Consider the following 13,054-nt stretch of genomic DNA (forward strand, 5'->3'; position numbering starts at 1 on the left):
GGTCTCCCTGGCCTTTGTCCCTCAGAGTCCGGAATATATGGTTGCACAATGTACTACAGTTTCTCCTGCCAGTCTTGTTGACATGGGCATCATGGCACAGTGTAGCAACTGCCTCATGCACACAGACAACCATCTACAAATGCCACCAAGGAACACAATTTGTGACAGATGCAATGACATTAGTAACCTACACTTCATGCTCTCTCCCTGTCAAGGCCGCATATCTGGCACTGAACAGGTTGCCGTCACAATCAGCACACCTCATACACCACCCACACGTACACAACTCACACTGACATATGCATAGGTCCGCAACATACACATCCACTAACAAAGGAGATGTCCGAGGCAAAGACATACATGAACTTCACAGCCCTCCACAGTACATACCACACATAGCCACACATCTGTGTCACACAGTCATGATGGCATCACCATAAATAAAGCATATTAGTCATATGAGACTCCATTCTGAGACACACAGATGTGCCTCTCACCAGGCTGCATATGAGGAAGGTCACAGTTACTTGTCAGCCAGGTGTCAGAATCTGATATATCACATACACACTGCTGTCTGTCAACAACAGGTACTGTCATGAGTGTGTCACAGTCCATGTTGGTGTGCCTGACCTGACACTTAGCTCCCTGTACTGTATGCAGTGCGACATGATTGAGCACGCTGATTATGTGTCCCAGACAAGTATGTTCCTAGCCGTATACAGCATTTTGGTGTCACCCAGAGTGATGCCACAATTTAATCAGGAAATGATTGACCTTATCAATTGGCTTGTGATACTGTGCCATTCCAGGTTGATACAGGACCTGAGAGCCTGGGATGATATGCTCAACAGACCATGAAGGTTTCCCAGAGATGGCCTCTATCTGTCTCAACTGGCATTCATGCATCTGGCAATGGTTCTTGCCACCCCCATAGTGCCTTTATTAGGAGACATGGTAAAGTTAACACTACCAGCATACAACTGTCAGCACATCACGCATTGAAGGCCATGCTACTAAACGCTAGGAGTCTAAACATGAATTTGCACACACTGCAAGCATTCATAACCCTGGCAAACGCTGCCAGCTGTGAAGTCAAACACACATGGCTCAAAGCTGCAGAGAGCACCCTACCTCTACATGGTCACCCATCTTATCATACAGTCAGACCCTAAAGTGTGGCCGCTAAAGCCATGTGACATGGGGTTTCACTATATATGAAAGACATACACACCTCCAGGCTCTACAGGCAGTGAGATGCACAGAGGACACTGCACGGGCAGTTCACCATTGCCAAGACACCTAGCCATATCATAGCTAGCTACCAGTCCCCAAATATGACCAGGAAGCCTATTTTGCCTATATGGACTTGATCAACTATATCAGGATTTAGGTCTGTACCCTGATCCTTGGCTACTTGAACTATCCAAACATCCACTGGAAGATGCACTCATGCCAGCACACAAATGGCCGGAGATCCATCAACAATGGAAATGCAAACACCACAGAGCAGCTAGGTGCTTCCCCCATGAGGTGAAGGTCTGTGGAGTTGATATTAGACAAAACGGGTAACTACTGCAGCATCCTGACAGTGTCATCTTCTGTGGTCAAAGCAACCATAGAGTGATCATGTTTGCAGTCACCATCTCCCACGATACCCATTGAGCTCAGTCAGACATACATGCAACTCCAGGGTTGAATGCAGCCCCCCAGAGGGGTGGTATACACAGCTTTTCAACCCCCCACCTCCTCTGTAGGAACTGGCACCAATATCCACAAATACACATAAGCACTATATATGCACTTGTATAGATGCATGGAGTCAGGTATACCCGACAGGACTACATCAGCCTCTGCAAGGATACTTACACCTGTTTGGTAGACATCTGCAATAAATAGCATCTATAACAGGGATGACATACTACTGTCTGAGGCAGAGTAAGGGCAGGTGCCCATTTGACACAATGTAACCTTAACCTAAACTAGCAAATAACATCACTACTAGAATCCTCCAAAACAAATCCCCAGCCCACATTGGTGACATCCACAGCAGAATTATTTCCTCTTTTCACATATGTGTGCAACATCACAGGAAGCACTCAGATTTGCTCAGTAGTGGTGGTCAAAGATACCAAATATACAAGTGCTGCAGGTATAGCATATGTGATGCCTGACAAATTCAGTGTAGGCTTCACCCCCTGTCCCCTCATCAGTACATCAGGACATCCCATGACCTGCCTCCTTCCCCTTATATGTAGGGAACAAGTCACCACTGCTACCTCAAAGTCATGGTATACAGCTGCTATGGGATCCTATCACAGGATGCATCCTACATTACCCTAAGCATGATCTTGCAGCACCATAAGGTACTGTATTCAACCAAAGCCTGAATATCGCCTTTGTCCCAGCCAAGTGGAGGACACCCACTGTCACCCCTTTACACTAAGGTGGGGCATTCACCAATCTGGCACATTATAGATCCATCAGCCTAAGTAGGCTGATCTGCAAGGCTATGGCACAGTTTATAGTGAACCTCATTAACAAGGGCATTGGCGACCTCCACATACACTCCATCATGCCCAGTTAGGTATTGTCAAGGCAGGGATCATGTCTGTTACAATTGGTTGACCTCTTTAACACAGTCACCAAAGCCATAGACGGTGGGTGACAGTGTACACAGCCTACCTAGACCTGGCGAAAGACTTTGACAATATTCCCCACTTGGCCATAATAGATATACACTCCCACCTAGGCATCAGTCCATATGTCAGCAGATGAGTAGCACACTGGCACACTGACAGGACCCATCAAGTCCACATAGGGGATACCCCCAAGTGGTAGACCCATAACTAGCGGCATAACATGGTATACTGTGTTTGCGCCTCTGCTATTTGCAGTGTAATCTTCTGAGGTGCAGGGCACAGTCATTGGGCTATGGCTGAACATGTTTGCAGATAACTGCATACTGAGTGCTGTCACTGGATTCCAAAGTGATTTGGATATCTGCCAAGATGGTCTCATACAGACACATCACTGGTGCCAGAAACATGTCCTCAGGCTGCATACCATGACATGCAGCATCATCCCCTTTGGGGAGAGTGACGTTCTCACATATTATCACAGTACTAACAACATCCTAAGCATGTAATCCATCAAGAGGGTTATGTGCACACAGGTTGATGGTAACGTGACATTTGCCCACCATTTTGCTTCTGTTATAAGGAGAACCTTCTACATGGCCCACCTCATGCATAATGGTATGTCATCCAGGGACATAGGGGTCACAACATCCCTGTATTCCCTCCTAATAAGGACCACTATAATGCCCCTGTGGTCATTTACTTGGCAAAGTACATGCAGCAGCTGTGGAGATCACAGAGGTCCTCAAGCAGGAAATATCATGGCCTCACACATCTACTATACACAGACTAGCCCACCCCTCTACCCAGTTTCAGACAGAGTCCTCAGAGATGACATCTGTCTGGCAAACAAGGTGATCATGGACTCCACCTTGATGGGACTGCTGCACAACTGCAAATCAGGCTCCACTCTATGAACTTGCACACACACCCTCAACCTGTTGTCACATCAACAGGACTTGTTGGCGGGTCAGATGTGTGTCCCACACACTCACCCAGCTGTGGAATTGACACCCTGTCCACATCAGCCAGGGTAGCTATTTACACCTTTTCAAGTGAGCCCTGGATAACTGGATAGTTAACAGGACATACACACTTGGGATACCACCTGTGTCCCTGTTGGACTGGAGCATTGGGTGCTGACTTGCATACACATGGGCTAAACTGTGGGGTAGGCTTGTGAGGGCCTCAGGGCCAATAGCCTAGTAACCTTGTATGATCCTAGGTATACCAGTTATGGCCCTGTGTGCTGTGATGGAATGTGTTATTATGTGTCCACTCCTATGATTGCCATCTACTGTGGTGTGTCCCCTATGGGCGAAATACCAGTACCATGTCATACATCAGCCATATGACAAATAGTTGAGTGGTACCATGGGTATATGGGGACAGTCCAGCAACATCTGTGTGACACAATCACAGAGAGCACTGCAAACCTGTTGTAGGGTATCCTCCTTGTGGGTTTCCAACATCGCAGTCCGCAGATATTTGCAGAATGTGTACATGTGCCTGATATACGTGGACCCTCTGCCAGACACATGTGGATGCCTGGAAAACAGTTGGACAATATATAATGGTTGTTACCAGACTGTGGGGAATCTGTCTGTCACACACCAGACACCTCAGAAAACAGTTATGGTACTAATATCTGGTACTATATTCATCCCATCACGTTGCATGCTCAATATGTACACTTAGTTGCTGAGTTGGAGCCTGTGTCCCCCACTAATACTGGCAATAACCTGCTGTCCTGCTTTAGAGGGTCAACAGGTGTGCAAGCTATATATCTCAGGTGATGATATACAGATGTTGAGTACACAGTGACCTAGCTAGAGTTCATCAGGAAAAGTCAGGGACACTTGGACAATGTTTGAACTATACTTGTGTGACATTCACAGAGTGAGAGGAGCAGACTGACAGTACATCATGTGATATAGCAGCTGTATCCACCACCACTACTGACTGCCACTATTTTCTAATATACAATCCAGTTGCATTCGTGCATGAGCTGACCATTGCTGGGGGGCTCAGGGGCCAGAGCTGTGATCTATGTCACAGCAGACAGAGCCAAAAGGGAAGCCTGTAGCTGCTGGAGAGCTGGCTAACAGCAACATGTAATTCCAAGATATGTACCATAGACCTCTAGTGTTGTAATCCTTATTTCCAATGCCTGCACCCCCCAACTGCATCAGATTAAATGGGGAATACTACTACACACCTGGGATAGTCCTGTACTCCTTTATGTCCAGAAATCCTGTGGTAGAATGCTGGGAATATAGCAATTTGTCATCACAGAGAAAGTCACAGACCTGTGTATCATAGGCAGCAGCTTGCCTTTTGTAGGTAATGCTCATGAACAGCTGATTGCCTGTGCACCAATCTGTGGCTCAGATTTGCTAATTGAATGCAAAACAGCTGGGTTGCATTTTCATTAGCCAAAATCATGGCAACACATTGCTGTATTTGAGGGCTTCATGTAGGCCTTTACCCTTTTCTTGATCTGTGAGAAGTACATTATTAAGGTGCGGGGGGTTACAGCATCACAGAGGGTAGATTGAAATACTGTCCACTGTTTGGATTTATGTGGTATGTCCACAGTTTTGCATGCTATGTTTGGCCATTGTGAACAGACTTTCTGATTACGTGGCAGTTTACTGTTTAACAATGTGGGTTGAGGTGAGTAAGGAAACAGACAGATGTGAGTGTCATACATCATTTGCATCAGAATATGCATACTGCTGCAGCAGCTGCTGGTCTATTAGCTGTGTATGTTTGTAGGGAAAGACTTTGACACATGTCCCTGTCACTTGACCATACCCCCACCCCTTTATATACTGGTGTTGTGTGGGATTCCCTGTTCTAGGTGTTTGGGTGGTATAGTAGGTCTGTAATAGGTAACTGAACATACTGATGCATATGTTGTGCAGGCTGCAGCTGATGCATTCTGCCCAGCAGTCATACTGGGGATTGTGAACACACTGGGGGACAGCAAGCTGTATATGTGAGTGAGGGAGCAATGTCAGCTCTGTTGTCACAGCATCGCCAGGGTGAGGGTACCCATAACAGTCCAGGTTGAGCCATGTGCCTCTTGTACATATGTTATGTAATAGTGCCATCCAGAGAGTGGTAGGTGACATTTAGAACACCTATACATATATATGAAGTGTGTCACAACCTACAGGCCTTTGAGGTGCTAATATGGGTGACAGTGACTGCAGTAGCATAAAAAAGTTGGGCTTAAGATTGCACAGCTCAGTCATTTAACTGTTTCAACAACAATGTACTTGACATGCAATACACTGGAATAGAAGCCATGACTGTGGGTAGAAAAATGTTACACATCTCAGGAATGTAACAGATTGCGCTATAGAGTCAATATTCCAGCAGGTGTATTTGCAAGACATATGTGCATGCATACAGTCTGTTACACAGGATTGGCATGAACATGTGTGATTGGATGGGTATGGCATGTGACACTGAACTGTCTGTCATGATTTCATAATCTGAATGTGTTTTGACTTGCCAGTACATCAGCACTCAGCATAGGTTGTACGACAAGTATGCCAAATGTAGTTGGTACAACTATGGACATTCCGCAGCAGTCTGTGCAGTTGTCAGCTCCACCTGATATCCTAGGCCTCATGTACATCCATCAGCATTCATTTGTCTGGTGTACTGCTCTGGTGTCTGTATCACAGTCCCAAGTATATTGTCATTTTTCCCATTATAGGTACAAGCATTGTGTCACTGGCAATAAGGATATGTTTCTGGAAGCAGCTGTTAGGCCTCAGAGCTGAGTTGCCTAGTGGGCTAATGCACTGTGCTGTAGTTAACAGGGTCCTGTGTTTGAAACATGGCATGGCTAAATATTTTTGCATCACTGATAAACAGGATAACTTTATGGAAACACCTGCATCACTAATAAACAGGATAAGTTTATGGAAACACCTGTCAGCCTTCAAAGCTAAGTGGCTTAATGGACCAATGCTCTATGCCATAGCTGGCAAGATCCCAGGTTTGAGATTTGGCAGGGTGATCATTTTGCTGATGTACAGACCAGTGTCAGAAAGACAGAAGGAGATTAAAGCAGTTTTAAGCAACTTTAAGCAGGTTTGTGTGGATTTGCACAACACACAGTGATGCAAAGTGGTGCTTTTAGGCCCACTTAAACCCATGCTGTTTCCAAAAAAAAAAAAAAAGAAAAAGGACACTAGGAAAGTGGTGAAATGGGGGCAAGCAGGGAAAAAAACAATGTAAAATGCAGATAGGGATGTGCAGGATGGGTGTAGGAAAGGACCATAGCTCTCCATTTCTTGTACAGCAACAGCTGTGCAAGTTGTGGACAATTTGGAATTTGGAGCCTCACATCCCAGAGGGAGGGGTGTGGGCAACATAACTTTGTTGATTAATTGCTGTAATGATTGATGGCAGTGTAGGTGTGAGTGAAATGGAGAGCTATATATGGGGAGATATTTTTTTGCGATACAGATGCCCATTTTTTTAAGGAGAGAGTGGAATGTTGGGGAAGGGATATAGGTACATGTGGGGAGGTAAGTTGGAAAGGAGAGGTAGCATTTGCAAACAAACAAGACAGACAAGACAGCAGACAGGGGCAGTGTAAGACACATGAGGGGGTAAACACCTTGGACATGGAGGGTTTTGTGGAATCAGATAATCAAGTGCCCCCAGATAGCAGCAATGGGATTGAGCTCCCCAGTCACCACTTCTCTATCACAGCCCCAAAGATGACTGTGCTGGGGACTGTGCACCGGGGCCAGCCTGCCCTTGCAGTTGAGCCAGTCTGCCCTCAATCTGGCACAGTTGATTGTCCATATCATGCTGGACAATCCTGCGCACCATCCCTTGGAGCTGTCACTCCCCCTCCATGCCTGCACCAAGGGGGAGATGGTCCTCATCCCCTGAGGTTATTCCACCCATGGGTGGTGCAGGACCAGTGGAGGGGCAGCTCCAGATTGGGTCCCAGATATGCTGGGACCTGGTGCCACAGCCAGTTAATATGGGGTATGTGGATCCACAGGAATCAGCCTACACACATGTGTTATGGTGATGAGGTTTATTCAAAGCACATAGGTTAGTCATGTACAGCACAGTTAACCTTTAGTTATAACAGCATGCAAGGGTGTTCCAATTTACCCAGAATTATAATACTGCATAGCATATAGAACACAAGAATAAATGGAATGACAGTCATTACTGTACAGCATGCCAGTAACAGTTACAGCATAAGGCCAACAACAATGGTATTTCAACAAGGTATGTTAGTAAGCAATCATTGTAATATATAACAGTAATAAAACACAAGGCCCAACATTTGTTTTTGAAAACAACATATATGAAAAGGAAACCACACCTGTAGTATAACAATAATTATTTGTGATGCAGATAAGGAGTGGGGGGAGAGACAGAGACATTCCAGTATAGGTTATATTATTTGCAACAGTACTGTTCTATATTGTATAGGTCTGCCCTTGCTTTCTGTATACAAGTGCCCTATAGCTTCTGTAGCACGTACATACCTCTTAAGCTATTCGCATGGGACAGTATGGGCCAAACTGTAACACCTACAGGTACAAAACTACAGGGGACTATTAAATGTCAGGAGAACATATATGACTACCACGGTGTACTGCGCATTGTTGTTGTGTAAGTGTGCTACTGACATATTTCGACTGGATGTTATATGTGTGTCCAAGGGTTTTGGCAACAGTGATCACTATCTGTGACAGCATGATACTTGAGAGACATGTATCATACACAGTATGGACAATTTATACTTATCCTGCCATCCTTGGCAGGCTTGAGGTTAGACTATCAGCAGACATTCACAGATGCACCAGGCATACAGCCATACCAACAAAAAAACTGTTTTATTTGTCCTATTAGCTAGGAATAGTAGTGTACTTGCTGAAGGTTTATTTAATGAAGTCGTATCATCTTGCTCAGGAATGCTGTTTACGCACTAATACATCTGGACACAGAAATTACTATACCATTCATACATCTACTACAGATGTTTATTTACCTGCAAGTCTTGTGGGGAGAAAATCTGTTAACAATACATAACTGTTTCTATACATAGTAAGTATCTGTTTCTATAAATATATAGTAGTACTTGTCCCTGGATTTGAATCCCAGTCTGTGTGTGGCAAAATAAACAACATACATATCATTTATCAAACTGAGCTACTAAGCCACTGCTGTGTGTTGATTGAGTGATATGTGCCCAGAGCTCACCTGGTAGCAAAGCCAGACCTGGTACTATAACTAGAGTGTCATACAAGACTGCAGTGACAGCTGAACACACAAGCATGAGATTCATGCATGACAGAGACAGTAGGTGAACTGTGTATTAATACTTGGAATGCAGGTGTACACATTTAACCACTAGTGGATGGGAATATGTGTGATGTGTACAGACTATATCAGGGTGCTGGGTTACCTACTTGATCCATATACAGTTGCAGGTGGTATATTTGCAGTCTATAGCTATTACAGCTTCATACTTGCCTGCATCAGCATAACTACATTGAGGAATGCATATAGCTGAAATGCAAAGGTTAGCACAAGACAATCCTGAGAGAAACACACTATTAATAACTTAGACATTCCTATTCTAGGTTCAGATCTTAATGCAGAAGAAATATCCTAATTAAAACCTCAAAAACAGGGAGGAAATAGTGCCTTGAAAGTTACAATAACCAAAAAACACCAAAGCACACAGGAATCCAGTAACCACAGCTCCACAAAGTGAATAAGGCAACAAAAGTTAATCTTCGTTTAATGCTTCAAACAAAACAACCATGTTTTTGTCCACCTACATACATGACTTCATCAGAAATCCAATAAAAAACAAATTCCCTCCTTTTATACTACTTCCTATAACATTTAATCACTTGAAACCCCTTTAATATAAATTAACTAATTAGTAACTAAGCAACCATGTTTGTTTGTGTCTTTCGGCTTTTCCCGGTTAGGGGTCGCAACAGTGGAACTCTGGTCCGCTAATGATTGGCAGTAGATTTTTATGTGCCTAACGCACAACCTTCAACGAAGGAACGCCCATTCACGCATGTTGCCACACAGAAGACGCTCTAACTGAGAATTGAATGGGGAACGTCTAACTGTGAGGCGACAACGCTACCGCAGCACCACCACCTCAGTCACTAAGCAACCATAATTATTTAAAATTCAAGTTACAAGCAAACTATAACAATGAATGTTAGTATAAAAAATTGATATAAATTCGCAATACTACATAAAAAGTGTCAAAAAGGAATGTATTTTTCAACCCATTTAAAAACACACTAGTGTGCAAAACAATGTTAACATTCTAACTATATACATACAGTAAGTTAAAAGTAAAACATGTAAAATGCTCTAAATATAATGGATATGGTATACAAAACTAAACAATACTGCCATCTTCTGGTTTTGTAAGCACAATACAACAAAATAAATTTCAACCAAATCTTGTCTTAACAGAATCCAACATTTTTTTTAAAAAAGGACCCAGTTAAAATTTAGCAGACCTGAGTTTAAGAACTGGGGCCAATGAGACATGATCATTGAGTCCTGGTAGCCTATTGGCTTCTAATTTGAGTTGCCAAAATAGCTCGCTAAACTCAATAGTTGTCTCGCAGAGACCCCTCCCCCAGGGTCCAACTCCACTTTTTCAATGATAAAAAAAACAAAAACCGCTTCAGTGCAATACGTACTATGTTTGTAGAGGGCATTATTAATGTCCTGCTTCTTAATATCGTTAAGGTGTTCATATATATGCCTCTTAAATTTCCTATTTGTCTTTCCTATATAGAAACAATCACATATTTTACAAATAGCAATGTATATGACCCCAATAGTATCACAATTACAGTGTGTGTGTTAGTCTCTACCTTCTCATTCCTATCCTTTAAACTCACACAATTTCACTGAAGTACATAAGGACATTGTGTGCAAGAACCACACTTGTATGTGCCCTTCCTTTGCCTGCCCTGTTTTGTTTTATGATTTTCTAACATTTCCTTAATATTCTTGCCCTTCCTGTAAGTGAATTTCAGGGAGTCATTAAATAGTTGTTCTAAGTCTGAATAGTTACCAAACCTCTCCCAAATCTTGGAAACAAAGTCCCTAATATAATGAGCATTACCACTAAATTTCAAGACAAAATTACTGCTCCAATTCATTTCAGTAGGGACATTGTTTGCTTCCTGACCCACTACCAACTCGGGAACCCCTAAATAGGGCTAAATCTACCTCTCCTCTCCTCTCCTTCTTAATTTTATTCTCAATTTCTTCCACTAAACCCAAAGGATACTTCCCTTCTAAAAACATCTTTCTTAGTTTTTTACTTTCTACATTATAATCCTCATCTAAAGAAGTAATTCTGCAACTCCTAATCAATTACCTTTTTATAATTCCCCTCTTTTGACTAAAAGGGTGGGCACTAGTAAAAAACAAATAGGAGTTCGAGAATGTCTCTTTTCTATACACATTTGATATAAATATTTTCTCCTCTGGAACCTTTTCTACTACTACATCTAAATACTGTAGTCTCTCATGAGAAATAACATGAGTGAACTTTAAAAAATTATGTAGTGTTATTCATATACTCAATAAATTCATATAGTATAACTTTGGGTCCAACCCAAAAGATGCAGATGTCATCTAGGTAACATCTATAATAGCTCCAATACTGTGAGTATTCTGAATGAAATAGATATTTCTCCTCCCATGTGGACAAGACTAGGCTGGCGTACATGGGGCACAACAGACCCCCATAGCTACCCCACTTACCTGCTTGAAGAACTCACCTTCAAAAAATAGGGCATTGTGTCTAAGCACTATATCCATAAGTTCTATAAGAACCAGTATGGTATCACTATCTATACTACCCTTTATTCTTAGTGCTTCCTCACACCATTCTAGTCCTGCCTTATGGGGTATAACATTAAACAAATCCTGGATGTCCAATGTAACAAATATTAAATCATCCTGATATAAATTTCCACCAATAATTCTCAAAAAATCCCAAGTGTCCTTATGGAGGCTCACCTTCTCAGACCAAACCTTTTTTAGCCTCAAGTCCAAATATTTGGCTAGTGGATAGGTTTTAGATCCTGTAGCTGCCACAATTGGTCTGAGAGGTGGGTTGTCGACATCCTTATGGACCTTGTGCATGCCAAAAATTGCAGAAACTTTAGGTTTGTCCATAACTAGGTATTGATATACTTCTTGACTAATCATGTCATCCTTAACTATTTCTTTTAACATAAAGTCAATTTTCCTATATGCAACATTAATTTCGTTGCAAGACACTCTGGTATATCTGTCCATGTTACTTAACATGTCCAACATTTTGGCTGAGTACGTAATACTATCCATAATAACCACCTCTCACCCCCTTTCAGGCTTCATAATCCTGACATTCTCATTCTTCCTCAAAGAATTCAACAAGTCATTTTCCTCTTTGCTAATGTTGTAATGCCTACTTGAATTGCTTAGACTATGAGCTCCATTTCAACCTGGGTCTCAAAATTCTTTAGCTGGGGTGGAGGGGTTGATTTTAGGTGCTCTTTTTCTTAATTAAATAGACATTAGGTCCATTATTTTGTATAATAAGTTCTAAATTCTTTTTCCTCAAAAATAATTTCAAGTCTATTAAGACATTGGAAATGTTACTCACAGTACTTGGTACAAATTTAAGTCCTTTACTAAACAAGCTAAAGTACACATGGTCCATATCTAAATAACTATAATTGAATATGCTGAAATTTGATACATATATCTGTAACCTTAAACTACAATATGTCCATCTCCAAGCATATCCTATTCCATGCTACAATTCTGAATATTTAAACTTAGTACCGCCTCCCTTTCTGTTGTCCCCCCCGGAGTAGTGATAATTCTCTGGTGTCTATTGTTTGATTCACTCCGACCTCCTCAATGGGTGGAATTCTAAAGGGTCATCTAGAACATACCCCCTGACCTACTGCACCTTGAAAAATTAGTATAAGCACCTTCAGTATTCCATTCCATGTCATCAGCTCTCTCCCAGGGTTTGTCCCCCCTACATGATTAGTATTATTCCAGTATTGTCTCCTCGTGTTGGTCTTGGGTTTGGGGTAAGAGCGTTGCTCCCTATACTCCACTAGGTCCCTGTCCAATTTTTTACATTTTCTATCATAAATATGCTTTCATTTTTCTTCAGTGTTGTCTTTCACTATAAAATATTTTCTTTTTCAGCCTCCACTGTAAACAAGAGGTCTGTTACTATGGCATGATTAATTTTGTTTATATTTTATACAATATATCTATTTCTTTTTCATTGTTATTAATAATAGCTCTCATAATATCTAATCCACTATTGTTAAAAAATTTTGAGAAGCTCTTTATGAAAT

Source organism: Protopterus annectens, chromosome 11.part0 (assembly GCF_019279795.1).
Source record: "Protopterus annectens isolate FY-2018-M chromosome 11.part0, PAN1.0, whole genome shotgun sequence".
NCBI classification, from domain to species: Eukaryota; Metazoa; Chordata; order Ceratodontiformes; family Protopteridae; genus Protopterus; species Protopterus annectens.